Here is a 5,338-nt window from a genome sequence, read left to right as displayed (position 1 = left end):
GATATGTGTGCTAATCAAAGCCAATTGACTAGTATAATTTTATATCAATGATACTACTAACACATGAAGCACGAACATAGAAAAATAAAAGTTATCAATATGTAGACCAATTTATATAGCCAACAATAATTTTGAGTTCATTAAATTAACAATACATTTCACTTTGATTCCAAGGAAAATAGTAGGATTACAATAAAGAATAAAATAAATACTAAAAGATATTTTTATTCTATAGGAACATTAACATTATTGGTTTTACCTCTTTAGTCCCTCATATACGGGTCTAGATGACACATCAGTGTAACATTCCATCACAAGCACACCGTCCAAACCAATCAATGATTCCAGGCATCTGGAAATTTCACAAGACTAAAATTCAATCAATGGGACGTAATCTCACCCATGGTCTGAAATCAAAGATGAAAAGATAGGAATATTGAAATAAGAATAATCAGCATCACCTTCTTTTCATCTCTATCATAGGAATATTTAAATCAGAATAATCAACATTGCCTTCATTTCACTTTATATTCTCCCATTCAAACTATCAGTTTCCTATGAAGACAAGTGTACACAATCACAAGTTCTTCACCCAAAGATAGACCATGTAATAAAAGACAAATAAAATTGAGATATATAATTGGCATATTTTTTTGAATATAGATTTCAATACAATAACTCTTTCCCCACAAGAACAAGCGCATAAATGTATATATATTTTATTATAACTAATTATTATTTCTCTAATTTTTTAATTTGAAGATATTTTAAATTTTAAATGTCTATCTTATAAAAATATCAATGAGTATCTATTTTATTTCTATTTATAGATTAAGAGATGAATATTAGTATCTCATATAATATAGACTGGTTTCTTTGATTCTCATGCCTGGGATTTTGCAACCTTTGTCATTGCTAGTTTACCCTACTATTTATAAGATAATATATGAATGGAATCTATTCATCTACCTTTACATGTGAGCTACATCAAGGAACTAATCCATTTCCATAGTAAGAAATAACATCTTTTCCAGTTTTAAAGTCATCAATATACAATCCAAATCCATTAATCCACCACAAAAAATAACATAGATCTAATCAAACTTATCACTTAAACCTTGACCACACATATGAAATTAAGGACTTTCACTTGTAATAAAAATTAAAAAAAGAAATAACCATCAACATAGGTTCAATACATGCAAAAAGGATTAGGGACTCAATTTTCTCAATTTTCTTTTCAGTTTATAACATACATGTTTGGTCCATGAATAATATTTAATAGATTTTATACATTGTCCTCCTATGTCTCAAACTACAATAGTATAGCTTGTCTTGTAACTTGTTAAATAGGGCAGATTGGTTGAGAAGTGAGATACATGGAGAAACACCTAGGCTTAATGCTAGTTACCAAAAATGCTTAAAAGAGGATGGTTTTGATCTCATAATAGAGCAACTTAGGTCTCATAGGTCATTTAGATTAGGTTGTTTCAAAAAAAACCTCTTTACCTTTTGAAAAGTTTCATAAAAGAATAAAATACTCTTGATCAATGGATAATGATTTATCAAATCATGAAATGAATTAAGATGTGAGAAAGTTGAAGATAAATCTTATAAGGATCAAACATGCTTGCACATGTATTAACATGAAGATGAAAATTATTGTGGCACCACCTATTAATAAAAGGTAGATGAGATTGTGTGGGATGGAAATACATGAATGAGGAATAAAAACACATGACTATCTTCACTTTGTCTTCTGCCATTCAAACTGTGAGTGTCATGTCAAGACAAGTGCACACACTCACACTCTTCACCCAAAGATAAACCATGTAATAAAAGATAAATCAAACTTAGATCTATCATTGGGTTATATTTTTTGATAGAAAATGTTAACTACATCTAAATAGAAAATTTTGGACCGCCTTTAACCAATATTTTTTCCCAACCGTAAATCTCTTAAAAAATGTTGGGTATATAAGGTAAAAGAGGAAGATAGCAGAAGAAAGAGGTATTGTTCTTAGTTGGTTGTTAGAAGGTATGCTCAGAAAAAAGGACTAAAGCTTGCAAAGTTATTTTCACTAGTCATGCGAATGACTACAATTAAGGTAGTTTTGTGATTGGTAACCATTTGGGATCTTGAACTAGAATAGCTTGATGTCAAGATGGTTTTCCTCTATGGTGACATCAATGAAGAATTGTACATTGAATAACCTGAAGGTTTTCTTGAGAAAGGAAAATAACATCTCTTTTTTAGGTTGAAGCAAAGTTTTTCTTGGTTTAAGAAAGCTCAAAGAAAGTGGTATATCAAATTTGATCAGCTCATGGCTGAACAAAACTTCACGCAGTGCGAATCAAATCTGTTTGTCTACTATAAAACACTTCCTTGTGGTGAGTTTATTATTCTTCTACTCTATGTTGATGACATGTTAGTTGTTTGTTCTTCTCCTCGAATATTTGGCAAGTTCAAGCCAAAGTTAGTTGTCAGTTTGCCGTAAAATATTTAGGGGATGGCAAAGAGATTCTTGGAATGACTATATCACTAGAGATAGATAAAAGATGCTTACTTTGTCACAATAATCATACATTGACAAAGTTGTAGAACAGTTTGGTATGGCTGAAGCAAAACTTGTTCTTGTTCCTCTTGCTCCTCACTTCCATCTAACTTCAAATTTGTGTCCTAAAACACAAGAAGAGAAGGACTTTATGAATAAGATTCATTATAAATCAGCGTATGGTAGCATAATGTATGCTATGGTTTCTACATATCCCGAGATTGCTCATGCAATGGGAGCAGTAAGTAGATTCATGAGTAATCTCGGAAAGCCTCATTGGGAAGCGGTTAAGTGGATATTATGGTATCTCAAGGGCACTTCTCATTATGCATTATGTTTTGGTATAAATCATGCTTAGCTGCAAGGATTTAGTGATTTAGATCATGTCGAAGATCGAGAAAAATGCAAGTCTACTACTAGTTATGCTTTCAGTGTGGACGTAGCCATAATTTGTGATGAATCACGATAAAACATGTGTTTATGTGTCTTTTTGATCTGCACTTTTCATTTTTGTTCTTAATTAACCTTTCAATCCACAAGAGAGGGACAGGATGAGGGAAAAAATTGAATATTGATTATAGAAAGCACATGATATCTTTGTAAATACATGATAAAAGCCAGTGTTTCTCTTGGTTACTCTACCTATGTCCTTGAAAGGCCTGAATCTCTAGCTCCCAAATCCTATGAGGCCTACAAACTTCAAGAGCTGAGAGACATGGGTGTTTGTATTCTTCAAGTAAGATTGTATTGTAGCAACAAAAGTTTTATTCACACTGTGTCTGTTGAAACTTTTTATCTAACATTTTGGGGTTTTTTGTACAGGGGTCTCTAGATGATCAAGAAAGCCGAGTAAATGCATATAGACAAGTAGATATCGTCATATCCTCTTTTGCAATTCCTCAACATATAAATCAGCTCAAGATAGGGACATGAAGGAAGTTGCGATTATAAAGCTATGAAGCATTTTCTGAATGCTCGTATTTCCTGTATTTATTACAGATGCATAGAACAAATACCTTCTTCAATATTTCCCGTTGTGGAATTAGAGATTTCTTCCATCTGAGTCTGGCAACGATGTAGATAGGATGAAAGGCCTCCATCCCTTTCAGAGGATTTGCAACGATTAAAAGACAATCCGCAGGGCCATTGAACAAGCAGGGATTCCTTAATCCTTCATTTCTACCAATTCTTTTGCGGCATATCTTGTGGATTATTTTATCCATCCTCAGTGCAGTCCTCAATTGGATGAAGTTGTTATTTATGGCTATGTACTCACAATAGGTACATGATATCAATTGGTTTTCAATTAGTACAAAATATCAATATGTCCATGATTATAATATAAATAGCTTGTGTTTAATGTCGTGGGAAATAAAGTTGACAGGCGATATGAATGTTTTGCAGCAGTTTTTAATTTAGAGGATGACGTTGTATCTTTTACGATTGTGGTTGGAAACGACCCAAGAACGGTAAACATGGTTGTGATTTATAGGCCGCCAAGGAACATAATTAGCCAGAGTCAGCTTGTGTCGCAGTGGGAAAGAAAAATAGGGACTAGCTTTAAAAGAGTTTACTTGTCAGAATCTGAGATGATCTCTTGGAGACCCAAATTGGGCTCACAAATGTTAGGCTCATTTCATTAATTTATGATTAATTTGTACAATAATAGCAAGTTCTGGAAATAGATTGTAAATTCAAATACAGTATACCTGGAAAAAAGGAAAGTAATAGGTGGGACTGGGAGGATTCTACCATATTATTTGGGCCACCACTGATTGTTTTCTTGGACGCTTGGCTGGGAAGTGTAACATCTGTCAATCCAAACAGCAGTTTGTTTATAACAAAATATCTCTCATTAAATCAAAAATCTTTTGCCTCGATCTATAACTGTTAATAACTAGCACATGCTTTTGCGCATGCAACCCTGAGTCAATAAGAGATAGTAAGATGGTTAGAAAGTAAAGTGAATATAATTATTTATGATATTCTACATTCCCATAGAGTATAGAATGAAACTAAATTAAATAAAAGTATTAATTAATTAAATTGTAGATATCTAGGTTGATTTGTGTTTCTATTTCTACAAATTAATTTTATAACAAAAAGATAAAAAACATCAATAGTTTATAATAAATACAGTTCTAAAATTTTATTATATAGAAGAATTATTTCTTAATCGGATAAGCTGAAAAAAAATATAATACATATTTAATGTTACTCAAACAAGTTTATTTTTCTTAATAAATAAAACTCACAAGTTTATTTTCAAAGCTAGTTTATAGAAACAATTTTATTATTAAGTTTCTCTTTTATCAAATTTTGTAGAAACTCATATTGTAGAAAAATTTTCATTCAATAGTTAAAGAAAAAATAAATTAGCAAAATGTAGGTGAAAAGTCAATGATATTAATAAGAAATAATGCTCACAATCACATCTACCCAAATAAAGTCATGTAATATGATAAATCAAAAAAGTGTTTTAAATAATCTAAATGGGTCAAAAAATTTAAATAATTAATAGGTGATAAAAATCTAAAATATTTTCTATTGCTTGATAATAAAATTTATTTAAATAGAGAGCTGACAACTATTCTGAATGTTAATTTTTGTTAGCTTGGATAGCTGTTCGTCCATATGTGATTAATTGGAAAATAATTGTTAGAGGTATGAATAATATTTGTTAATTAATTGACTCCATCTAGAAGCCACTAGTAACCTATTGGTTAGGTTGTTTTAATTGAGAAGCATCAAGAAACTTCTTGGTTGAGTTGTCTTGATCAAGA

The 5,338-nt window shown here is 31.2% G+C and overlaps 1 pseudogene; it reads left to right on the top strand.

Moving 5' to 3' along the window:
* The first annotated feature begins 2,613 nt into the window (after window positions 1-2,613).
* On the top strand, window positions 2,614-4,198 carry LOC149546468 (isoeugenol synthase 1-like; annotated as a pseudogene).
* Window positions 4,199-5,338: the final 1,140 nt, after the last annotated feature.

The sequence above is a fragment of the Cupressus sempervirens genome, chromosome 7, assembly GCF_028749045.1.
Source record: "Cupressus sempervirens isolate cs-2001-9-10 chromosome 7, ASM2874904v1, whole genome shotgun sequence".
NCBI classification, from domain to species: Eukaryota; Viridiplantae; Streptophyta; class Pinopsida; order Cupressales; family Cupressaceae; genus Cupressus; species Cupressus sempervirens.
Note: the sequence above shows the minus strand (reverse complement) of the source record. Positions and strands in the feature narration are given on the sequence as shown.